Consider the following 27,472-nt stretch of genomic DNA (forward strand, 5'->3'; position numbering starts at 1 on the left):
ATGACTGATACATTATATTATTTTTTCTCAGTATTGAAATAAATTTAATAGATTGATTCCTGTGGTGTATTTGTATAGAATTTCATGTTCTAGAGTCTAAGCTTTGTACAAAATCGGGGGAAATTTCTCTGGATGGAGAGGTCAGGAAATTGGCATTAGCTACCAAACTCGCAAGCTTGCCAACAGCTAGCTATATTTCAAATGGACATCTCATTTAAAAGGACAGAGGAATCAACAGATACTATATATTCTCTAACAGCTGAAATATAGGAACCTAAAATCTTACTATACTCACAAAGATCAGAGCATTGTATACTGTGATTCACCAGTTCTCTGAGTTTTCCATAATTTCATTCTCTACTCGCCATATTTCTATCTGCCTAATATCACTGTGGGATGATAAACCATGATGCTATTCTTGGGTGACCCAGTGTCTGTCTTCTAATCCCCTGCTATATAAGCTGTATTCTGTGGACCAGAAAATTCAGCATCATCTGGGGTCTTATAAGGAATGCAGAATCTCAGGCCTCATCATAGACCACCTGACTCAGAATCCTCATTTTAGAAAGAAACCTGTATGACTCATATAAGCATTAAAGTTTGAGCAGCACTGCTGTGGCCAGTGCTGGTCCTTAGGCAGTCTCCTTGGCAATCACAGTAAGTAGACCATGGCCATTCCTGTAATTTCTTTTTTGATCTGGCTCTCAGCAACAAAATGGAAGGATGGAATCAAGCATTTATTCAAGTTTTTATCCCATAAGTTTTTATCATTTATTCTGTCATAAGCACTCTATCAGGGACTAGAAATATAGAGATAGGGATATAGTCCCTGCCCTAGTAGCCTACAGCTGAGTGTGTAGACTGAACTAGAAGTTGAGCCACAAATCTGACATCTTCTGGAGTCATCATTTCCTTTCCTGTTCCAACTGCATCATGTAGGCTCCACCCCAGATTACTATAAGTACACAAATGCCTTCCTTAATATTTCAGAGGATTGCTGGGTGTGCCATGTTAATTGTCTTTCAAAAGATGCCAAAGAGGGTGCCTGGGTGGCTCAGTAGGTTAAGCCTCTGCCTTCAGCTCGGGTCATGATCTCAGAGTCCTGGGATCAGGTCCCACATCGGGCTCTCTGCTCAGTGGGAGCCCACTTCCTCCTCTCTCTCTCTGCCTCCCTCTCTGCCTTGTGATCTCTCTCTGTCAAATAAATAAATAAAATTAAAAAAAAAAAAAGGATGCCAAAGACCTTTCCTCAGTCAACTCTTGTATTAGAGCCCACGCTTGCTTCTGTCCAGTGTCCACTCACTTTGCCCTGCATGGAATTCATGGATGGAGCCTTTACTCATTCTTCCCCAAGGACTGCTAACAGAATGTCACTGTGTATGAAATGCTTTTACTAAAGGTTTGGGGATATGAAAGGGCAATTACATTACAGACTGGAAAACAACATTTTACCTGAAATTTCTCAGCCATCTTCACTACAGAAATACCCTTTGACCACTGTCAGTCTTGGCCATGGCTCAATACCATATTGCAATCGCTTATTTTTCAGAACTGAATTATTGTTCCTTTTTTTCTCACTTCTCCAGGCCCGGGACTCTAAACTCCCAGCTTTTCCCATATTCTTCCCAAGTTGCTAAGGAAAAAATGGAAAAATCTTTAGCATAACAAAAAATCAGAATGCAAAAACAAAATTTTTGCCTGTAAGAATGTATCTTTCCACTATATTAAGTAGAGTAACACATCTCTTTATTGAATAAATTTCATAAAAATATTTATTTTTTTGCAAATATTTGCAAATATTTGCAAATATTCATTTGCAAAAAAATATTTATTTTTTGCAAATGAAAAAGTCTCCTCTGAGCCCCAGATGAATTTTTGGGCTCCACTAGATAGCGCCCCCCCCCCATCTACTAAGAGGGTTAGCTGTCAGTGTATCAATATGGCGGTAGAGGTAAGCACAAAGTGAAAGCTGCTGAAGGCTGGAATTTTAGGCCAGACTACGCAGAGCTGGACACCAGACATCCATGGAAGGCTTCCTGCGTGATGTGAAATGAGTTTCTGAAGGATCTTCTAGGAGATAATGAATTATAAAGAGAAGATGATAAAGGCTCATGAACACGATGTTTCAACTTTGAGAATGCCAGGTTTAAGGGATTGTGGGATATTCAAGTGGAATGACTATTCAAATACTAACAGTAGTTAAAGCCATAAGAAAGAATCAGTTCCTCAAGAGTGAGAGGAAAATTGACTGAGGTTCACCCTGGAAAACTGAACAATGTGTGGGAACAAGAGGGTCCGTGAAGGATACAGAGAAGGAATGGTGCTTCAGAGAAGCATACAGAGAATGCATACAGAGAAGCGTGATGTCCCTAAAAACAGAGAAGGACAGAGAATGGGGATGTTGAAAGTCTGAAATGATTCAAACAGATCAAGTAAGAAAGATCAGGTATCATCCGCGGGACTTAGCAGCAAAGAAGTCATCTGGGTTCTTACATGATGAAGCTTTTCCAAGATAGGCAGAGCTTGACAAACAGCTACTCAAGCTAAGGATTTTCTTCTCTTGAGAATCCATTTTCCTGCCTACAATACGTCTACTCAGACGCTCATTCTGCAGTTGGGTGAGTGGAGCTGTTCATAGACGTTATCTATTTGTATTTGGAGTTTCTTTCCTGAGCTATGGAGCATGTACAGCATTGACTAAATGCATATTGCATCCTACTGTCTTTATAATCCCATGCACAAGCATCTCTTCACCTAAGAACTCCCCCCTACTAGTCAGGGTGCACCCCTGTTGTTCTCCCCATTACTCTCACTAGGCACTTAATACGAGTAGGCAAGTCCCAAGTGGAAATGAGTGTCTGTGACAGGTCTATTCACACGTAAACCAAGTGATTACAGTTCTTTGCTTAAAACCATCTAATAGTTACCCATCTTCCTAAGAAAACCATCTAATAAGGGCCTACATGATCAATCCCTCTTACCTATTTGACCCTATCTCCTTTAACTCTGCCTTTCAGTCATTCTAGCTTTCCTGACTTCAGGATCTTTTCCCCCAATGCCCCTTCTGCCTGGAATGCTCTTTCCCTGCATAATGTCTTGGCTCATGACTCTTTTAGGATCTTTAGTCAAATGCTACCCTTTCCATGACATTTAAATTGCAACCACCCATAACAATCTTTTTCTCCCTTCTCTGCCTTATTTTTCCTATTGCACTCATGAACATATAACACAGTACATACAATCTGTCTCACGAGATGCAAACTTCATGAGGGAAGGATTTTTGACTAACTTTTTCTCCTCTGGATTCCCAGAATCTAAAATAGTGCCTGGCACAAAACAGACTCTCCACAAATATTTGTTGAGTGAATGAATGAATGAATGATATGCATCAGTCACTCTTCTCCAGCTAGGCAAGGACCTTTGTGGTTGTAAATGCTTATAATTAATATTCTTAAGACCACTTGACCAGGACGGTGGGGGAAGGTGACAGGTGGGGGGTGCGGAAGGCAAGTGTGTGACAGAGGGAGCGACAGAGGGGAGAAGTTGGAAATGGGGGAGTAGAGGGAGCTCAGAAGCCTTGCTCTATAAAGCCAAAGTTCACAGGATTGATATGGCAGGTTCTATGGGCTGTGAAATTGGAGTTTAAAGCAACTGAGAAATATTTAATCATGGTGTAAGCATTTGTTTCAAGAAGGGGCTGGAATCTGCAGGGGACTGAGATCTCAGGTCTGGTATGGTTGATGTTGCAACTTTTCCTCCAATTCCTCTGACTGGTTCTTATCTTTCACTTATCCTATTCCGCTCCCCGCCCCCCGACCCCCCCAAATCACAAGCTTCCTTTGAAAATGTGCCTTGTGTGCTGTTGCTGCCAGGCTAATTGTGGAAGTAGAGTGTGCAGAGAAAGCACACGAAGGCTTCTGTGCAAGCCAGAAGCTGAGAAGAGTCCTTATCTCCAGGTTGACACATGATGGAGCAGCGGGCTACGCTTCCTTTCTGGGAACCACCACAGCGGTCTGAGCTGCTTGGCCATGCTTGAAACAACATTCCAACCCAACTGAACTATGTGTTTTATTGTTTAAATAGAGGCCCCTTTCCTCAGTGTTCTCTGAAAGCAGATATTCAGAATATTCAAAGACTCTATCTTCCCAAATATATACCCAAAAAGGGGATCGGGCCATTAAAATGAAAGTGACAATTCTTCAGGGCAGGTATTTTAAGGTTGAGTGTTTTCCCCAAGGCTGAGTGTTTGATTTAAAACAACAAAAGAAGCTGGCAGTGGCAGACAGGACTTGACACATTCTCAATACAAATGATGAAGTGCCGCGCAGGCCCTGGACTTTCCCTCCCTTTAGGCCTTGGAGCAGCAGGGAGGTGGCCAGGTCCCATGATCTGAGCCACAGCCTATGCCAAGCGGCAGCATTTACCTTCCTTCCATCAGCAGTGGTCGCTGAGGAAGATTAAGTGAGCTCCACGCTACTACTTAATGAGACAAAATGCTACTTCATCAATATCAACTGCTCGATACATGAGCTCCACTTTGCATTCGGCAAAAAGCAAAACCTAATTCCTTCTCAGAGCCATGAGATGAAATCTGGATTTATGCTCTCACCACAAATTGGAAGACACATTTATTTCAGAATTCAAAAGGAGACAGAAGAAGACTAATGGGGGGGAAAAAAAACCCACAAGAAAAACCAGTCGTCCTATAGCAGAAGGAGAGACTTGCATCCTTTCACATTGTGCATAAGATTGTTTCATAAACATTTGTGAAAGATTAAAAACTACTGAGGATCTTAAGACATTTTCTGTATTTATAAGATATTATCAATCATGATGTACAACTCTGGGCCCTAGTCAGATAAGTGATATTGACAGTAGATGAAAAAATTTTAACATTGGATAAAAAGGCCTATTTTTTTTTTAAAGATTTTATTTATTTATTTGACAGAGAGAAATCACAAGTAGGCAGAGAGGCAAGCAGAGAGAGAGGAGGAAGCAGGCTCCCCGCCAAGCAGAGAGCCCGATACGGGGCTCGATCCCAGGACCCCGGGATCATGACCCAAGCCGAAGGCAGAGGCCTCAACCCACTGAGCCACCCAGGCGCCCCAAAAAGGCCTATTTTGTCTGTATGAGTGTGTGTGTGTATGTGTGTTTTTGTGTGTGTGTAAACCAGCCAAATAATTATAACATTTACTACACAGATTCTTTTTCAATTAAAATTAAGCAAGGCACCATGCTTTCACATACATGGCCTAATTAAGTCTCACAATAAACCTATGAGGTAGCTATGGTTATTTCTCTTTTGGAGATGAAGGAGCCTAGTTTCTGGGAAACTGATGGTCACACAACTAACTAGTAGGAAGGACCAGATCGCCTAAATGCAGTGACCTCTCTCTGCTCTATTAGCTGCCATTCACTCATCAAGCTACCATTTATTCAATACTCCCTACATGTCATAGGGTGTTTCGCTTTTTTGTTTGTTTGTTTGTTTTTTTAAGGTTTTATTTATTCAGTTGAGGCGGGGAGAGAGAGAGTGAGCAAGCACGAACCAGGGGGAGGGTCAGAGGGAGACAGAGAAGCAGACTCCCTGCTGAGCAGGGAGCCGGATGCAGGTCTCGATTCCAGGACCCTGAGATCAAGACCTGGGCCAGAGGCAGATCTTTAACCAACCGAGGCACCCAGTCACCCTTGTCATAGGTTTTTATACGTTGTATTTCATGTGCATGAAATACATTCAACAACCCTGCAAGCTGTGTGCTTTAATTACCACCCCCACTTTCCAAAGGAGGACACTGAGACAGAAGTCTCACTTGAGAAAACTGTCTTGGGTTTTTCCGTTAGTAGACGGTGGTGCCGTATTGTCACAGGACTTCTGAGGCCAAAGCAGCTGCCCTTTTCGCTGCAGCATACTGCCTGAGCACATTTAAAAAAAAAAATTTGTAGCCTTTAAAACCAAGGGCGAGAAAAACAGAGAAATAAACCAACAAAAAACTTGAAGTTTCAGACAAACATAATCACAAATAAAGGTATTTTGAATCAGGTTCATAGTAGAACATAAACATAAAGCTTACGGAAGACAATGCCGATGTTGTGTGATGAGTAACAGGTGTGTTTCAGCTTTCTCATGTACTATATTTTTGTGTCTCCTAAGATCCTGCTTTGGTGAGCTTCCTGTGAGTCTTCAGTCTTTCTTGCCATTTCCACAAACACTTTCCCGGGCTGAGGGGTAGGACCTTCCTTCTTCGCTAGAGGACCTACGAGCAGTTGCAGGGGTATAGTCACATTTCCAGGGAGCAAAATGGAGGGCAGCAGAAGGAAATCTATAATGTACTTTATCTGATCCTTCTAGGTAGAAATCAAATGTTATTGAATGGCACAAATTCAATTTTCTGTTTATTCAAGAGATGCTAAATGATAAAAGACCAAGTCTAATTACTTGGATGCCGAAAATCCCTTATTTGGAGACTTCATTTACTTTTCTAAAGACAGGTATGTCCATGGAACAAATTCCTCTGCAGAAAATGCCGGTTTTCTGAGAGAGGAATGCAACTCCTGAAAGCATGAAGATGAACAGATGGAAAGACGCCTGTCCCCAACTTAAATGGTATCTCCTAGAAAAGCCTCACATTTCCTCTCCAGCCCCACAGCCTTCTTTAGAGATCCCACCCTCAAAGCCCTTATAGTTTTTGCTCAGACCCTGAGGGACCTACCTCCTTGGGGCCAGAGTAGATGCTCAATAAATAGTTGTTGACTGCACTAGTTTTCTGTTATTGCTGCAACAAATGACTGAAAACTTAGTGGTTTAAAAACAATGAGAATTTACTATCTTACCTTTCAGGAGGCAAGAAGCCCAAAATGCATCTCCCTATGCTCAAAACAAGGTGTCAGGAAAGCTGGGTTTCTTCTGGAGGCTCTAGCGGAGATCAGTTTCTTGCTTTTTCCACCCTCTAGAGGCTGCTCACATTATTTGGGTTTTGGCCCCTTCCTCCATCCTCATAGCTGGTGATGTCAGACTGCCTTCTCTGCGATGCTCCCTCTTCTACCTCCCTCTTCCACTTCTAAGGACCCTTGTGATTCTACTGGCCCCACGTGGGTAATCCAGGATAATCTCCCCATCTCAGAGTCAGCTCATTAGTAACCGTAATTCCATCTCCAATCTTATTTCCTCTTTACCACGTCACACAGCATAGTCATAGATCTGGGGATTAGAACAGAGACATCCTTAAAGGAGAAGGTGAGGGCAGGTGCAGTTCAAACACACTGATGGGCTGAATGAACAAACTAGAGAAAAATAATATTTGCCTAGTCATCCATTTTTTATTCAAAACATGGTTTTGAACGGACAGTGTAAAGAAACCTAAAATTTCAAAATAACTTAAGGACCGGAAGCTTGCACCCATCACTTTGAAAAGCCCATTGACTGTCTCATGACTTTAAGAACAATAATCTACAATGATAATGGGAGATCAAATGATTGATATCATGGCGTTTTTAAATCTTAAGCTGTAAAAAGAAAAATCAAGCATCCTCATCAGGAAAAATAAATTATGACAAGTCTAAAAACCATTGTATCTATTTTATAATCTGGCCTCCTGACCATGCTAAAATACTTAGTATGGGCTGAGGAAATGCCAAAAATCCCAGGGATATCATTTCCTATAATGCTCGGATATAGATCCTCATTAGAGCAAAACCAAAGGAACTGAACTGTTTTATCACTATCGTGCTGGGAGTAGTGTTTAAATATATGTGTTAATGATACATTTTTAAAAAATTTCCGTAACATACATCAGTGAACTTTGTTCTTTCTACCAATAGCCTTATCGCCTTACACTTTAATAGCAGAAAACTTACCTAAGGGCTTCATTGACTACCCCCACCCCCACCCATTTGGGATGAGTTTCACATCACAAAGTAATCCAGAGGCCTCTTTTTCCCCCCGCATCGGAGAAATAAAACCCTACAGAAATACAACTCTCTCCACCCAATTTGAAGGGCATGTAAAACTAGACATTAAGATTCCAAAAGACATTTAAGGTTACTATTAGCAACCAGTATTTGGCATCCTTTTATACAGAATAACATTCTGCGTGTAATTTTCCCAAACCACATTAACATCTTGATGCCTCTTACATGTACATGGTGGGAAATTGACCACATCAAGAGAAGTCATCATCTCACTTGGAATTTAGAATCTTCTAAGTCCTCTTCTCTTTAAGTTATTCTCCATTTTAAGAGTTTTTTTCTTCATCAAGTTTTCTTTGGGGCTCTCACTATTGATGATGACTACCATATCTAAGGCATAATTGAAAATAGCCTACCAAAAGTGGAAAGCCATCAGTTCCAGCCAGTAATTTCCCATTTCCCATATTACTTTTTTCTTAATATGGTCCAAATTACTCTACTAAGCATCACATGGATTATCTTATCTACTTTAATACTGAGAAAGCTATCCCCACTTTACAGATAATGAAAATGAGGGTAGGCAAAATTAATATACTTAATATCTGACTGCTAGAAACAGTGATTTTAGAAACTGCTAAACTGGGGACTCTTAACCTATCTGAGGTCAGTATCTATAATTTTGAATGAGGAAAATTAACCTGACCATTCCTAAGAGCTGGAATAATTTTGTTTTATTCTCTTATGAAGTAACCTAGTAAGATAATTATTGAATATTTAATATGACCTATGGAAAATAAGATCTTTTTAAAAGCTACCTCCAAAACTGTCACGTATCATTAACATCATATTATTACTTTGTTAGTAATCTAATATCTATGGCAGCTTAGGATCTGAAATTCAAAAAATGCAAAAAAAATTAAGTTTTTAGATCTTGTAAAAGGACAGAGTTTTCTATTTATTCCTCACTGCATTTTCTAAATCTTACTCTCTCATTTCAAAAATCATAAAATGATACACTTTGGTAAAAGTATTGTTTTGAACCTTTCAAGGTAACTTTGAGCAGCTATGTTATACAATTGTGTGTGTGTGTGTGTATATATATATATATATATATTTAATTTTAATTGTATTAAAAACACATAATGTAAAATTTATTATCTTAACTATTTTTAAATATACAGCTCAGTTATGCTAGATTTATTCACATTGTTGTGAAACAGATCTTCAGCAAAGCCTGCAAAACCGAAACTCTATACTCATTAAACAAAAAATCCCTATTGCTCCTTCCTTCCCTCAGCCCTTGGCAACCTCCACTCTATTTTATGTCTCAATGAATATGACTACTTTAGATACCTCATATAAGTGGAATCATACAATATTTGTCTTTTTGTAACTGACTTACTTCATTTAAAATCGTGTCCTCAAGGTTTATCCATGTTATAGCATGTGTCAGTATTTCTTCTTCTTCAATGCTGAATATATTCCATCGTATGTATACAACACATTTTGTTTATCCATTCATCCGTTGGTGGACGCTTGGGTTTCTTCTACCTCTGAGTTATTGTGAATAAAGCTGCTGTAAACACAAATGTGCGAGTATCTCTTTGACATGCTGCTTTCAATTCTTCTGGTTACAACCCCAGAAGTGGAACTGTTGGATCATATGGGAATTCTATTTTTTCATTCATTTGAGGGATTTCCATATTGTTCTCCATAATGGCTATACCATTTTAAGATTTCACTGATAGTGCACAGGGTTCTAATTTCTCCATATGTCCACCAACACTTGTTACCCAATGCAAAAGGATGAAACTGGACTGACACTATATACAAAAATTACCTCAAATGGAGTACAGAGCTAAATGTAGGACCTGAAACGATAAAACTCTTAGAAAAAAACAAGGGAAAACCTTTATGATATGAGTTTGGCAATGATTTTTTGGATATGATACCAAAAAGTACAGACAACAAAAGCAAAAGTGGACAAATGTGACCATATCAAATCTAAAAACTTCTGTGCATCAAAGGATATAATTGTGCAAAAGCAACAGAATGAGAGAAAATATTTTCAAATCATGCATCTGATAAGGGCTTAATATCCAGAATATATAAAAATTCTCACAACTCAACAATAATAAAAAATAACCTGAATAAAAAAATATGGACAAAGAACTTGAATAGATATTTCTCCAAAGATGATATACAAATGGACAATAAGCCTATGAAGAGAGCTTCAGCATCAATAATCATTAGGGAATGCAAATCAAAACCACAGTAAGATATCACCTCATACCCATTAGGATGGCTATTATTAAAAAACAACAACAGAAAATAACAAAAATTTGTTAGTTTTACACTGGTTTGATACATTAAAACATGGCATCCTACAAGTTTATAATGACATGCAAATAAGGGTGTGTTCTAACTATTGTTTGATGACTCCAGTTGTGAATTCTCATTCACTGGATAAAAGAAAGCCCAGAACAAAGGACAGGAGCTTAACATGTCTCATAAGCACATTCATGTACTCAATACACTTGTCATATTTCTTTTCTGGTCTTTGGGTAGGAAACACAAAACGACCTCATCCACGGACTCTATTTCCTTGAAAGAGTAGAGGCCTATATTGTTTTCCATTTGGAGTTGGCATTGTACTATATGGAATCTGTTAGGCTTGTGGAATTTATTGTTTAGTCCACAATAAACAAGGTCTGAGTAGCTCATGTCATTACTTTGTGTAAATTAGAAAAAGTTTGCCTGCTTGTACAGACTGGGCCTCATAACTCATCAATCACTAAGAGGAATGTGGGGCTGGGTTCGGCACCCACAAACCCATTCACTCAGGTGTTCTCGTGCAGTGGCCCAGAAGAATAATTTTAGGTACTAGTTCCTCTTAGAGGATTTTGACAAAATGGTATTTCATAAAATAGCATACTTAGTCCCAAAATGAGCCTTTTTTTGATTTGATTTTCATAGTGGCTTTGATCCCTCATCTTCTTTCAAGGACAGACTCCTTGGAGGAAGAGCTACTCTTGTTCATTGAGGCCATGAAGTAGGTTTCTCAAGAGAAGCCGGCACCTCTGCTTCAAAGAGCAACATGAGTAGAATTCCTCAAGAGCCAAATATGTGGTATGACATTTTGGCCAATAGGGACTATTGTCTATTTGCAACGGCAGGACTATGATCATAGGCAATCTTCTAACTACTCAGAAAGCTTTGCTTGTATGTAACTTGTAAATGTATCTGAGGGCTTCTTATTACTTATTTATCTATTTATTGTACACATCTTTTCTTACTGTGTCCTTGGAGGACACAATGTAGAATCCTTCTCTGCTCAAGAAATTAAATATTTGAAAGGGCAAGTTAATGAACACATTCTTACACTGTACTCAAGATGGTACATGCAATACAGGCCAAATGGATCTTGTTGAGTGAATGATTTAATTTTACAAATGAGAATGCTGTAGCTCTTGATATGAAAGGATGGAATTGAATCTTTACACTTTGATTATTTTTAATCAATGTACTCTGAAAAGACCATTTCAGACCACATATAAATGAATTTAAAAAACTGAATGGTCAAGAACCTTGACTTCTTCAGAATAACTGTCAAATATATTATAATCTCCCTAGTATTGAATGTATCTGAAATTACTTTGATAATTCTACAGGGTTACTTATCAAAGAAAAGTAAAATTGCAATTTAAAATAAAAATTTTTGAAGCAGCAAAACTTGTCTTTTTTCTCTTTATATTTAATATTTTAATATCATGAAGATTTTACTTATATCTGAGGACTTCTTTATTCACAGTAATAATGTCAGATTAAGGAGGACATAAAAACAAGAAAGCCCATTCTTTAAGTAACTATATTGTTTGTTCTGCCATATACTTTTCAGTTCTTATAGCACTTTTTTCATGCTATCAAATCACTTAATAGCTCAAGAAAGTGAGATGAAGATCACAGGTTTCCCTAAAGTAACTCAAGGTTGAGTCTATATATATATATATATATATATATCAGGTAATTGTATTTTCTTGTCACAAACCTGTTTCTCTGGAGCTGGAGATGTTTTCCTTAAAGCTAGGACAGTCTAGGAAACACACTCTAGTTAGAGATGCAAATATGAATTCTTTTTTTTTTTAATTAAATTTTATTTTTTATAAACATATATTTTTATCCCCAGGGGTACAGGTCTGTGCATCGCCAGGTTTACACACTTCACAGCACTCACCATAGCACATACCCTCCCCAATATCCATAACCCCACCCCCCCTCTCCCAACCCCCCTCCCCCCATCAACCCTCAGATTGTTTTGTGAGATTAAGAGTCACTTATGGTTTGTCTCCCTCCCAATCCCATCTTGTTTCATTCATTCTTCTCCTACCCCCTCAACCCCCCATGTTGCATCTCCTCTCCCTCATATCAGGGAGATCATAGGATAGTTGTCTTTCTCCGATTGACTTATTTCACTAAGCATGATACCCTCTAGTTCCATCCACGTCGTCGCAAATGGCAAGATTTCATTTCTTTTGATGGCTGCATAGTATTCCCTTGTGTATATATACCACATCTTCTTTATCCATTCGTCTGTTGATGGACATCTAGGTTCTTTCCATCGTTTGGCTATTGTAGACATTGCTGCTATAAACATTCGGGTGCATGTGCCCCTTCGGATCACTACGTTAGTATCTTTAGGGTAAATACCCAGCAGTGCAATTGCTGGGTCATAGGGTAGTTCTATTTTCAAGATTTTGAGGAACCTCCATGCTGTTTTCCAGAGTGGTTGTACCAGCTTGCATTCCCACCAACAGTGTAGAAGGGTTCCCCTTTCTCCGCATCCTCGCCAGCATCTGTCATTTCCTGACTTGTTAATTTTAGCCATTCTGACTGGTGTGAGGTGATATCTCATTGTGGTTTTGATTTGTATTTCCCTGATGCCGAGTGATATGGAGCACATTTTCATGTGTCTGTTGGCCATCTGGATGTCTTCTTTGCAGAAATGTCTGTTCATGTCCTCTGCCCATTTCTTGATTGGATTATTTGTTCTTTGGGTGTTGAGTTTGCTAAGTTCTTTATAGATTTTGGACACTAGCCCTTTATCTGATATGTCATTTGCAAATATCTTCTCCCATTCTGTCAGTTGTCTTTTGGTTTTGTTAACTGTTTCCTTTGCTGTGCAAAAGCTTTTGATCTTGATAAAATCCCAATAGTTCATTTTTGCCCTTGCTTCCCTTGCCTTTGGTGATGTTCCTAGGAAGATGTTGCTGCGGCTGAGGTCCAAGAGGTTGCTGCCCGTGTTCTCCTCAAGGATTTTGATGGATTCCTTTCTCACATTGAGGTCCTTCATCCATTTTGAGTCTGTTTTCTTGTGTGGTGTAAGGAAATGATCCAATTTCATTTTTCTGCATGTGGCTGTCCAATTTTCCCAACACCATTTATTGAAGAGGCTGTCTTTTTTCCATTGGACATTCTTTCCTGCTTTGTCGAAGATGAGTTGACCATAGAGTTGAGGGTCTATTTCTAGGCTCTCTATTCTGTTCCATTGATCTATGTGTCTGTTTTTGTGCCAGTACCATGCTGTCTTGATGATGACAGCTTTGTAATAGAGCTTGAAGTCTGGAATGGTGATGCCACCAACTTTGGCTTTCTTTTTCAATATTCCTTTGGCTATTCGAGGTCTTTTCTGATTCCATATAAATTTTAGGATTATTTGTTCCATTTCTTTGAAAAAAATGGATGGTACTTTGATAGGAATCGCATTAAATGTGTAGATTACTTTAGGTAGCATAGACATTTTCACAATATTTATTCTTCCAATCCAGGAGCATGGAACATTTTTCCATTTCTTTATGTCTTCCTTAATTTCTTTCATGAGTACTTTATAGTTTTCTGTGTATAGATTCTTAGTCTCTTTGGTTAGGTTTATTCCTAGGTATCTTATAGTTTTGGGTGCAATTGTAAATGGGATGGACTCCTTAATTTCTCTTTCTTCTGTCTTGTTGTTGGTGTAGAGAAATACAACTGATTTCTGTGCATCGATTTTATATCCTGACACTTTACTGAATTCCTGTACAAGTTCTAGCAGTTTTGGAGTGGAGTCTTTTGGGTTTTCCACATATAGTATCATATCATCTGCGACGAGTGATAGTTTGACTTCTTCTTTGCCGATTTGGATGCCTTTAATTTCCTTTTGTTGTCTGATTGCTGAGGCTAGGACTTCTAGTACTATGTTGAATAGCAGTGGTGATAATGGACATCCCTGCCGTGTTCCTGACCTTAGCGGAAAAGCTTTCAGTTTTTCTCCATTGAGAATGATATTTGCGGTGGGTTTTTCATAGATGGCTTTGATAATATTGAGGTATGTGCCGTCTATCCCTACACTTTGAAGAGTTTTGATCAGGAAGGGATGCTGTACTTTGTCAAATGCTTTTTCAGCATCTATGGAGAGTATCATATGATTCTTGTTCTTTCTTTTATTAATGTGTTGTATCACATTGATTGATTTGCGGATGTTGAACCAACCTTGCAGCCCTGGAATAAATCCCACTTGGTCGTGGTGAATAATCCTTTTAATGTACTGTTGAATCCTATTGGCTAGTATTTTGGCGAGAATTTTTGCAACTGTGTTCATCAAGGATATTGGTCTGTAGTTCTCTTTTTTGATGGGATCCTTGTCTGGTTTTGGGATCAAGGTGATGCTGGCCTCATAAAATGAGTTTGGAACTTTTCCTTCCATTTCTATTTTTTGGAACAGTTTCAGGAGAATAGGAATTAGTTCTTCTTTAAATGTTTGGTAGAATTCCCCCGGGAAGCCATCTGGCCCTGGGCTTTTGTTTGTTTGGAGATTTTTGATGACTGTTTCAATCTCCTTACTGGTTATGGGTCTGTTCAGGCTTTCCATTTCTTCCTGGTTCAGTTGTGGTAGTTTATATGTCTCGAGGAATGCATCCATTTCTTCCAGATTGTCAAATTTGTTGGCGTAGAGTTGCTCATCGTATGTTCTTATAATTGTCTGTATTTCTTTGGTGTTCGTTGTGATCTCTCCTCTTTCATTCATGATTTTATTTGTTTGGGTCCTTTCTCTTTTCTTTTTGAGAAGTCTGGCCAGGGTTTTATCAATCTTATTAATTCTTTCAAAGAACCAGCTCCTAGTTTTTTGATTTGTTCTATTGTTTTTTTTTGGTTTCTATTTCATTGATTTCTGCTCTGATCTTTATGATTTCTCTTCTCCTGCTGGGTTTAGGGTTTCTTTCTTGTTCTTTCTCCAGCTCCTTTAGGTGTAGGGTTAGGTTGTGTACCTGAGACCTTTCTTGTTTCTTGAGAAAGGCTTGTACCACTATATATTTTCCTCTCAGGACTGCCTTTGTTGTGTCCCACAGATTCTGAACCGTTGTGTTTTCATTATCATTTGTTTCCATAATTTGTTTCAATTCTTCTTTAATTTCCTGGTTGACCCATTCATTCTTTAGAAGGATGCTGTTTAGTCTCCATGTATTTGGGTTCTTTCCAAATTTCCTCTTGTTATTGAGTTCTAGCTTCAGAGCATTGTGGTCTGAAAATATGCAGGGAATGATCCCAATCTTTTGATACTGGTTGAGACTTGATTTAGGACCAAGAATGTGATCTATTCTGGAGAATGTTCCATGTGCACTAGAGAAGAATGTGTATTCTGTTGCTTTGGGATGAAAGGTTCTGAATATATCTGTGATGTCCATCTGGTCCAGTGTGTCATTTAAGGCCTTGATTTCCTTGTTGATCTTTTGCTTGGATGATCTGTCCATTTCAGTGAGGGGAGTGTTAAAATCCCCTACTATTATTGTATTCTTGTCGATGTGTTTCTTTGATTTTGTTATTAATTGGTTTATATAGTTGGCTGCTCCCACGTTAGGGGCATAGATATTTAAAATTGTTAGATCTTCTTGTTGGACAGTTCCTTTGAGTATGATATAGTGTCCTTCCTCATCTCTTATTATAGTCTTTGGCTTAAAATCTAATTGATATGATATAAGTATTGCCACTCCTGCTTTCTTCTGATGTCCATTAGCATGGTAAATTCTTTTCCACCCCCTCACTTTAAACCTGGAGGTGTCTTCGGGTTTAAGATGAGTTTCTTGTAGGCAACATATAGATGGGTTTTGTTTTTTTATCCATTCGGATACCCTGTGTCTTTTGATTGGGGCATTTAGCCCATTAACATTCAGGGTAAGTATTGAGAGATATGAATTTAGTGCCATTGTATTGCCTGTAAGGTGACTGTTATTGTATATTGTCTCTGCTCCTTTCTGATCTACTACTTTTAGGGTCTCTCTTTGCTTAGAGGACCCGTTTCAATATTTCCTGTAGAGCTGGTTTGGTATTTGCAAATTCTTTCAGTTTTTGTTTGTCCTGGAAGCTTTTAATCTCTCCTTCTATTTTCAATGATAGCCTAGCTGGATATAGTATTCTTGGCTGCATGTTTTTCTCGTTTAGTACTCTGAATATATCATGCCAGCTCTTTCTGGCCTGCCAGGTCTCTGTGGATAAGTCTGCTGCCAGTCTAATATTTTTACCATTGTACGTTACAGACTTCTTTTCCCGGGCTGCCTTCAGGATCTTTTGTCACTAAGACTTGTAAATTTTACTATTAGGTGACGGGGTGTGGACCTATTCTTATTGATTTTGAGGCGGGTTCTCTGAACCTCCTGGATTTTGATGCTCGTTCCCTTTGCCATATTGGGGAAATTTTCTCCAATAATTCTCTCCAACATACCTTCTGCTCCCCTCTCTGTTTCCTCTTCTTCTAGAATCCCAATTATTCTAATGTTGTTTCGTCTTATGGTGTCACTTATCTCTCGAATTCTCCCCTCGTGGTCCAGTAGCTGTTTGTCCCTCTTTTGCTCAGCTTCTTTATTCTCTATCATTTGGTCTTCTATATCGCTAATTCTTTCTTCTGCCTCATTTATCCTAGTGGTGAGAGCCTCCATTTTTGATTGCACCTCATTAATAGCTTTTTTGATTTCAACTTGGTTAGATTTTCGTTCTTTTATTTCTCCAGAAAGGGCTTTTATATCTCCTGAGAGGGTTGCTTTAATATCTTCCATGCCTTTTTCAAGCCCGGCTAGAACCTTGAGAATCATCATTCTGAAATCTATATCTGACATATTACCAATGTCTGTATTGATTAGGTCCCTAGCCTTTGGTACTGCTTCTTGTTTTTTTTTTTTTTGTTGTTGTGAATTTTTCCGCCTTGTCATTTTGTCCAGATAAGAGTATATGAAGGAGCAAGTAAGATACTAAAAGTGTGGCAACAACCCCAGGAAAATATGCTTTAGCCAAATCAGAAGAGATCCCAAATCGTGAGGGGGGAGAAAGGGATAAAAAGGGGTTCAGAAAGAAAAAAAAAAAAGAAACTATTAAAAAAAAGAAAGCCGATAAAAAATATAAAAAGAAAATATATATATATATATATATATTAGATAAACTATTTAAGAAACGTTAAAAAAGAAAATGGTAAAAGTTAAAAAAATTTAGCAGAAGAAGAGAAAAAAAATTGAAAAGGAAAAAAAATTAAATTAACTGCAAGGCTAAAGAATCATGGGGAGAAAGCCATGAGTTCCATGCTTTGCTTTCTTCTCCTCTGGAATTCCGCCGCTCTCCTTGGTATTGAAACTGCACTCCTTGGTAGGTGAACTTGGTCCTGGCTGGGTTTCTCGTTGATCTTCTGGGGGAGGGGCCTGTTGTAGTGATTCTCAAGCTTCTTTGCCCCAGGCGGAGTTGCACCACCCTTAACTGGGGCCGGGCTGAGTAATCTGCTCGGGTTTGCTGGGTTTGCTTTCAGGAGCTTTTGTTCCCTGAGCGCTCCGTAGAGTTCTGGAAGACGGGAATGAAGATGGCTGCCTCCCGGTCTCTGGCCCGGAGGAGCCGAGAGCCCGGGGCCCCACTCCTCAGTGCACACTCAGAGAACAGCGCCCAATGTCTCCCGTCACCCTGGCCTCCGGCTGCACTCCGAGCTGACCGAGCCTGCGACCGGTTCAAGGTAACCCCGAGCTTAGAGCTCACTCCTCGTCTCTGTCTCTGTAGCCGGCTTCCCCATTCTAATACCTGTAAGCTCTGCGACACTCAGACACTCCTGATCTCTGTGACCCTGCGGGACCTGAGGCCGCACTGACCCCGCCTGGGCTTCTCCCCGGTTAAGCCTCTGGAGTGATGTCCCTCAGCGGAACAGACTTTTAAAAGTCCTGATTTTGTGCTCCGTTGCTCCGCTGCTTGCCGGGAGCCGGCCCCTCCCCCCGCGGTCTATCTTCCAGTCGCTTTGGATTCACTTCTCCGCCAGTCCTACCTTTCAGATAGTGGTTGATATTCTGTTTCTAGAATTGCTGTTCTTCTTCTCTTCAATCTCCCGTTGGATTTGTAGGTGTTTGCAATCTTTAGATAAGCTATTTAGCTGATCTCCCACTACCTGAAGTAGTCTCAGCCTGCTACTTCTCCGCAATCTTGACTCCTCTTCTCCCAAATATGAATTCTTAATCTCATCTAAGAACCATAAGATCTCATTACTCCAAACAAAAAAAAATTTACATCTCTTATACACATTTTCTTCTCTGCATGTTAATTACCTTTTTACTCAATCGAGGATCTTATTTCATCTGAATGTCAGATATAATTTTCCAGTAGTACCGACTGCAAATGGTAAGTCAGATTTTATTGTGAGACTTTATTTATTTATTTATTTGAGAGAGACAGCAGGGGGAGCTGCAGGCAGAGGGGGGAGAAGCAGGCTCCCTACTGAGCAGGGAGCCCAGTGCTGGGTTTGATCACAGACCCTTGGGATCATGACCTGAGCCAAAGGCAGATGCTTAATGACTGAGCCACCCAGGCACAATATACATGTTTGCTAGGAGATACAACTTAACTCTGGTTTTGCTTGCTGGCAGATGCTGGCAGATGCTCATAAAGATACTGCCTGGAGATATTTAAAAGAATGGGTTGGTTGATTACTGACCACACTTAGCAAACCACTGGCCTGGGATACACCTAAATCAATCTTCATGCTTTCCTACTTGAACTGACTACCAATTTCCCAACAAATAGACTAAGGAAATGGGCTGTCTTGCTTTAAGATTTTTGGAATAGTTGTGCTTTATCATGTTAGAGCACAGTTCTTTCAAAAGTTTATGAAATGACTACAGTTTGTGCTTAAGCCTTCAGACCATCTATTGTATGCTCTGATTTGTGCAGGAGAAACATCCTTCTAAAAAGGCATATGAAATTATACATCCAATGTAGGCATGACTTTTCCATAATTGATATAGGCAGAGATGGGATTGATAAAAGAATAAAGCCTCCTAGAAATTTAACAGGGCTTGAATAATATTTAAAACATTAAAATCACTTGGATTTATAGCTGATCCATAAATTCTAACCTTTGGGCATAGTATTTTAAGGCTGAAAGAGACCATATACTCTAGTTTCCTTACCTTACAAACAAGGCAACTCATGAGCAGAAACAAAATAAGCAATGGCCACATCAGGATCAGAACTGAGATCTCTGATGGCAGAGATATTTTGATTTCAACCATCACATTCCAAAACAGCAATTTGGTACTGATATTGTTATAAAGTCTTTCCTGAAAATTCTCTGTAAAACAGAGGGATCCTCATTCTAATATAGCACATGCATTAGTGACTCTGCAAGAACTTGGGTTATGGATACCCCTACCTCTGAGTTCTGTGGCCCAGAGATCTCTATGCAACTTTAAGAATGAGGCAGGGAATACGGGTTCTTTGGGGCCTTTTGAAGAGAATTTAAATGCAAGGGAAATGAGGGCCTTGCCATGGAGAGTGGGCAGTATAGAACAAAGTGGGAGAGGGATTGGGAAAGTAACGGATGGAGACATTATATAGAAATTAAAAATTAATTGTATTGAGAAAACGAAAGGAAGCTGGGTCAAATAGGAGATTGAGGTTAATTACAAGTGAATTGTGGGATTCAGGGGTGAGTTACCTTTGCAATTAGACAAGCTTGGGACTCAGGTAGTGACACTGGAGAAAGGAGGAAAATGAGCTCACTTGTCCGAGTCTCTTTCTAAAGCCGCTATACTCAGTTGGTGCCTTGCTGATGCTGAGCTGAGACCATCTTGCATAGCTTGACTACTGATATGGCTTAGTTCCAAAGACACAAGTTCAGAAACATACACATGATTTATTCCCTATTAAAACTGAATAATTATTATAAAGTATTGTAATTATTGTGTGCATTGAATTAAGGAATATTTTGTAGCATGAATGATGGCAAAAGGCTTAATACAATTGTCAATTAATATGTAAATTACTCTGAGCAGCAAACTAGTTTTTCATTTTTACTAAAATTTATTTACTTCTTATGGGATGAGGAACATTCTGCCTATCTAAAACCTCTTTTTATTAACAGAACAGACATTTTAAGAGAATGTCTAGAAGTTTGAAATTTATGTTAGGAGAAAAAGGAAAGAAAAATTCTAGTTGTTTATCTTGAACTTTTTAAAAAAGATTTATTTATTTGAGAGAATGAGAGCATGTGTGCATGAGCCGGGGGGAGAGGCAGAGAGAAAGGGACAGAGAATCTTGAACAGACTTCCCACTGAGTGCAGAGCCCAGTACATGGCTGGATCTCAAGATCTGAAGATCATGACCTGAGCTGAAATTAAGAGTCAGCTGCTTAACTGACTGAGCCACTCAGGTGCTCCTTGAACTTTTTGTAATTTGGTGACTGTTTTTTCATAATCACACTGATCATCTCAACACTGAAGTTTCTGAAATGCAGTGTTTTGTATTAACAATCTCTAGAGAATTAAAAACAAAATGATAATGACGAGGGAGCCCAAGGCAAGCTGACTGGGAAGCACAAGCTAACACCCCAGATAGCAATCCCCTCCCTAGGGGGGGATCTGTGTGTTGTTCCTCAGACACTCCGGCTGTCCTAGAACAAGGGAAAGGGAGAAACAAATAGTTAACTGACAGAGAGCCCAGTCAGGCAGGATGGGAGTCCCCATCAGTTTGCAACTGTCTTAATGATTTGCAAGAAAAAAGCAATTTTATCAATAGCCAAACTTCCAGAAATCTATGGACTCAGTCTTCTGGGACCCTAATGTCACCCTCCCCTCTACAGGATAGAAAATCTTATATAATAAGTCACCCCACACAGTTAGAATGCATATCTGGCTGCCTACTGGTCCTGTCCTTGTACTTTAATAAAACCACCTTTTTGCACCAAAGATACCTCAAGAATTCTTTCTTGGCCATCGGCTCCAAACCTACCACTCTGAACCACATCAATACTGTGACAAAGAACGTACTCATTGGCAGGGTCTTAAGACTCTTTAGTAATGAATTCCACAGTATAAGAACTGAGACTTCTGAGAGAAGTAGTTTTCAATTCTTTGAACATTTATTTTGTTGAACCACTGAAGACTAAAATAGGTTCTCTGCCCTTAAAACATAAAATAGCATTGAGTACCACACATATGACAGAAAAAAAAATCTTCTCACTCTGAGCCTCATCACTTATAAGAGCTAATATATAAATTGAGTATTTACTATACTTTATGTTCAGTGCTTCTCAGGCATTATGTCCTTTAATTTTTCAGCTTTATGAAATATGTAATATTATCCTCATTTTATAGAGAAGGAAACTGAATTTAGTGATGTTAAACAGTTCTCCAAGGCCACAGGAGCTGGGCTTCACATGTATACACAGTAATAAACTCTTTGTTACCAGGATGGTATCTTTGGTTATCACAAACTTCAGTAGACAAAGTATGTAGAAACTTTTAAATCATTGGAGAAGATCTCCTGTCTTTAGCCCAGGTACACTAACAGAGCAACCTGAGGTTCATGGGCAAATTCCAACACATAGCCTTTAAGGGTGAAGAGAATGGGTGCAACCCACAGCTGAAATTCAACCATCTTTCCGAACTTCTTAAAAAGAAACAATGACTCCTCACAGGGATTATAGTCCTTAGATGGATTCTTGCAACTTTGTGTAAAATTTAAGGCTATTTTGAGAGGAAGGTCAAAGAAGAGGTCAAAGAGGGTTTTCTTCTATTTGTGTCGGGGAGACAACCATTTTTCTACTCTCTTAAACGTTCCTCCATTATAACCATGAAAGGGATTGAACTCGCTATTCTTTCTACCATAGAATTGACTTACATTGACAAACATTTCTGAAGGTTGGCTTGGTAGTCATGTTCAAAACACCAACTAAGAAGGCCATACATCACTATGTATTCTAGCTCCAAGGGGACTCCTGTGAGTGAGGCTGCATTTAAAAAATATGCCAAGGATGCCTGGGTGGCTCAGTTGGCTAAGCGACTGCCTTCCGCTCAGGTCATGATCCTAGAGTCCCAGGATCGAGTCCTGCATTGGGCTCCCTGCTTGGCAGGGAGTCTGCTTCTCCCACTGACCTCTCTCCTCTCATGCTCTCTCTCTCAAATAAATAAATAAAATCTTTAAAAAATATATAAAAATAAAAAATATGCCAAAAAAAAGTGAAGCAGAAAACTAACAGATTTCATATATAGACAGAATGGAAATTATATTTGCCGTGTCTTTAGTTGATTTTATTGTACCTAATACTGCAATTGCTAAACAAGTAGAAAAATAAACATCATAAACGGTGAATGTCAAGATCAAATTAAGAGCTGAAGTTGGTCTAGATGTAGGGGCTACTTTTAGACAACAGGCTTGAGTAACAGAAGCTTGATCAAGGCAAAAGGGCCCACAGCGACCCCCTAGCTGAGTACAGACAGGCCACGAGGCGACCCACCTCAAAATATCCAGAGGCCCTAACTAATCCATGGGCTATATACAACAAGGCAGAGTTACCAAAAAAAAAAAAAAAAAGGAAAATTCCTTTTTGGCCGCATATGGCCGCGTACCTCCTCCTTACCTTCTAGCTTTTAATGTAGCCCCTGCCCACCGCCTTGTTACAGTCTCTCCTCTGCTGTCCTGTCCTCCCCTTCCCCCCACACTCCATCTCCTTTGTGGTGAATTCAGTAAGCGTCTACCTCTTTTGCTCTACCTTGGGTCAATCCTTTCATTGCCCAACACCACCAGCTTCCATCCCATCGTCACTCCACATTTGGGGGTCCCCATCTGATCAGGAGAGATACCACATAGAATAAAACCGAGGAGACGACATGGTTGTTTTTGTGCTTGTTTCTTTTCCACGAAGAATCATCTATTTGTTCTAGGAAATAATTGAAAATTTATTCAGTTTCTTCACCCCAACTTAAAATTCTTAAAGGTACAGAAAGTTTATCCATAGTGTTTTTCCAAAACTTTGTTTTAAAAATTTTGCTTCCTTAATATTGACTTGTCCTTTCAAAAATCCATGTATTTCTGTAGCACATTCTTTTATGAGCAATAATTGTTATTAGCCATCATCGTGTAACCACAGCTCAGGGTTATAATGTTACAGAACCTGGACTGGATCCTGGTGGAAGAACCAAGCAGCACTTGGAGACTTTGGAGGACCGGAGGTTTATTTAACACCAGCAGGCTCAGTGGAGAGTGCTCTCCAAAGGTCTGAGCCCTGAGCACAAGGAGGGAGGGGAATTTAGTCCCTTCTACTTCTGCATACTTGGTACTTTTGGTGCGTGCGGGACACAGGATAGGAAAGAAGAACCCAGAAGGACTTTGAGACAGGGACTGGAATTCCCTTGCTGATTTGGTCGGCCAACTTAGAGTACAGTTTTTCCCTTATCATTCCCCGCTTTGATGCTCCTTTTAACACCTAGTTTAGAGGGCATCACTATCATCTACTATGGGCCAATAGCCCTGCAAGGCTAATATCTGGGCAGCTCATCTCATAACAGTGTTTTCTATGAACTTAGTAATCCATCCTAAGGTTCCCAAGGTTGCCCAATAAGCAATAACAATAAGAACTTTCTGGGAGAAAGTCCAATCAGAAGGGGCAGCAACATAAAGTCAGACTCCTGAGGTGAGGGATAGCGTGCCAATGATAGCCAGGGACCATTGCAAACAGATGTCCATCAGTTGGTGGGGTCTCACTGAAGGTGGAGCCAGAGTAGGTCCCTAGAATCTGGCTGGGCTTCCCACTGGTGTGATTCATCCAACTGGTGAAACTTCTTTACTCTAAAGTGGTGGGCCTACTGGATAACACCTGAGACCTTGAGGGCAGTAGGGCTGGTTAGAACAACAGTGTGGGGCCCTGTCCACTGTGGTTTGAGGGGGTCCTTTCTAAAGCTTCTCAGAAAATATGCTTTAAGAGTTTTTCCCAGGACTTGCAGGTGTTGGGGCAGTTCTAAATTTCCAGTCTGTTCAAGGTCTCCCCTAAGCCTGCTTATTATAGGGGGTGGCCTGCCATGGAGCCTTTGAGGTGAATTATAGCTGCGGCAATCCTTTAAATCCAGTTGACTAGAATAAACAAGATCAATGACCTCCAACAGTCATGCTCCATAGAAGTATGATGTTCAGGTCCAGGCATAAAGGCAGATGGGTTTAAAGTTTGACAGGTTTTAGGTATTATTTCAGGCATATATATAAGCATAGACTGGTATTTAATAAGTCAGCCTCCATCATCCATTGGTGGCCTTTGGTCTCTAAGACACTTTGGACCTGATGTGAAGTCATTACAATCAGGGACTGTCCCATAAAGAGCTTTGAGGCTCTAAATCAGGAGGGCTGTTATGTGCTTATCTAAAGCCTTTGTTGGCAACTACACCTCAAAAGAGGTGGCTTCTAGGATAAGTATGACTGTGAGCAATGAAACATTAAGAAAGACCTTTTTGGGTAAAGCATTAATATCCTAACTACAAGGAATCACTGGCAAGTGGGGGAAGACTTATCAAGAGGTTATGGCATTCCCAAGTACATTATCCAATCCAATCATAAAGAAAGTGGGGTCATCCATTATCTGCACAAGTCCATACTTAACCCATGGAGTGGGGTATGCTCTGGCTTTTAGGGAATGATTTCATTATCCCAGCCACATGGAGTTGGTCAAGGTGATAAGTTAAACAATTGTTGGGGAACCAATCCCATTTTCCAGTTGTTTAATCATGTGCCATGGGGTCCTGTATTATTGTCCCCACAGAATGAAAAGCAAGGCAAGAAGATTGTCTAAACGAGCTATTGTGCAACTTCTCTGAAGTTTACCTCAAGTTGTCTAGCTTAGGTAAACAACAAACATTTAAACACAACTAAATCTAGAATTTAACATCCACAAAGGTGGGTTATTTAAATGTAAATTTTCTCTCTAAAATAACCCTCATTTCCAGAGATACCCAAATCAGGACTAATTTATTTGAAAAACAAGTCCAGTTTTAACAAATCTGGCTTAATCTTTTACATAAGCTCAGCAAGAACAGTGAATGATCATATAGATTTTTTAGAATCTGCTTTGCTGGAACTTTATAAGGAATCTCTAGGTTGAACTTTTAGTAGCCAATCCAGGCCAGAAGTCAAGCCAAGTACTTGCCATCAGACATGCCTGCAAAACCTGTTAAGATTTGGGCAGATTCGGGACACCTGGGTGGCTCAGTTGGTTAAGCAGCTGCCTCCGGCTCAGGTCATGATCCCAGCATCCTGGGATCGAGTCCCACATCGGGCTCCTTGCTCAGCAGGGAGCCTGCTTCTCCCTCTGCCTCTGCCTGCCACTCTGTCTGCCTGTGCTCGCTCTCTCTCCCTCTCTCTCTCTGACAAATAAATAAATAAAATTAAAAAAAAAAAAAGATTTGGGCAGATTCCTCTTCCTGAGGTCCCCAAAGTATCCTGAGGGTCCTGCACCTGCCAGGAAGTGACATTCTTTACTCACCTGGTGAGGATGCTAGGAACTCTTTAAGCAAGGTTTCAGGCCAACAGTTCCAAGGGGTTTTATGGTTCCAGATTTCATAAAGCCAACCTCCATTCCTTAAAGCTGTGTGGTCATATCTGAGTCTATGCATGTCTTTCTCAAATATGACATTCCAGTCAAAGCCTTGGTAAAATAACCAATGTTTCCAGTGGTGTCCTGTCACAAGGAAAACAGATTCTTATTGAGCTTAAGTAAATGACTAGGATTGCCATGGAAGAAGGAATACTTACTGAGACCTTTTGAGTTTCAGAGGGTTCAGATAGAGAGAAAAGTTGAATGCTTTAATTTGCTTACAAGTGATTATTTTATCATGTTTCTGTAAGTCATAGAAATCTTAAATTTCCTTAATCAGGAAGTGTGAACATTAAGGAACCAGCAATGTTTTTCAAATGAGGATTACAAAAATATAATTGTCTTTTTAGTTCATTTAGTCCCATGTTACTGATTCTTATTCAGTTTGAATGCAGCTTTTACTTAGTTCTGGAAGTTCTTACTCATTTCAGTTCTGATCTTGAAGATATTGAATACCTGTATTGTCCTAAAAATCCTTTATATGAACCTCTTTGAAGATGAAACTCATTTTTCAAGACAATAATAACAATAATAAATGACCAAAAAAACCTCAGAAATGGACATTGTTAATGATCTGATAGGAGAGTTCACTATGATATGATTGACAAGGAAACTCAGTTATTCTGTGATACATAACACTTCAATAGCCAGAATCAGAACGTTACATACCAAACAAGCAAGCCTCAGTAGCCCACAAGACTTTGTTCATGATTCAAATCTTGAGGAAGTTTGTTAAAACCTTAGAAAGTTTTAAAGCACACGCCCAAATAGGATTAGGGATGTTAAAGACCTGATAAAGGCAAGACAAAGAAACTGGTTTTTCTAGGCAGTCAGAGAGAAAATAACTATTTGCATTTTCTTATCAAGAGCAGACCAACAATTGGAGAACATTCTGTCTTTTTGAACAGAGAGAATGCAGACTTTCCATCTTATACCAAGATACTTAAAAATCCATTCATTTCAACTTGGTCCATTCCGACCATATCTAAAATTCCGTTCCAAAGTTTTCCCTCCATAAACCTTCTACAACTTTCCTTTGCATTCAGATTTGGTCCCAAGCCATTTCTTTCCAAACAGCCATCTCATTTAGGACAAAATTACCTTCTTTTACCTTCAACAAAAATTCATTCCCATTCCTTATCTTTCTTACATATCTCCTACTTTTCCACATGGAGTTGTTTCCCTTATTTCCATCAGTCTTAGTTACAGCTAGCAGAATTTTGTACTCTTAGAAACACCTTAGTCTCCAGTAATGACTAAGTATTAACCAATTGTGAACTGTTACAACAGAATTCTTTAGATGGCACATTTATGAATCAATTAAGCACAAAACATGTTTACCAACAGATTTAAATATCTTTAGTTCTTTGCAGTAAGAAGTCAAAAGCACAAACCTATGTCCAGTAATTAAAGACATAGTACTTTATTCTATTTGGAAGAGACCTAGATGTCCAATGAATTCAATTCCATTTATCATCCATACAAACCTTTTAAAGTTTTAGTTTACCAAAGACTTTGAAAGCTATCTTAACAATTACCCAAGAAAACTTTGAGACAATTAACCATCAGTGTAGTCATGTTTTTGCTAACAAATTACAACAGAGATAACATGAGGTTATTCGATCTTCAGTAAACCTTGATAGAATAAAAGGTTAACAT

This window comes from Lutra lutra, chromosome 2, assembly GCF_902655055.1.
Source record: "Lutra lutra chromosome 2, mLutLut1.2, whole genome shotgun sequence".
Lineage (NCBI taxonomy): Eukaryota > Metazoa > Chordata > Mammalia > Carnivora > Mustelidae > Lutra > Lutra lutra.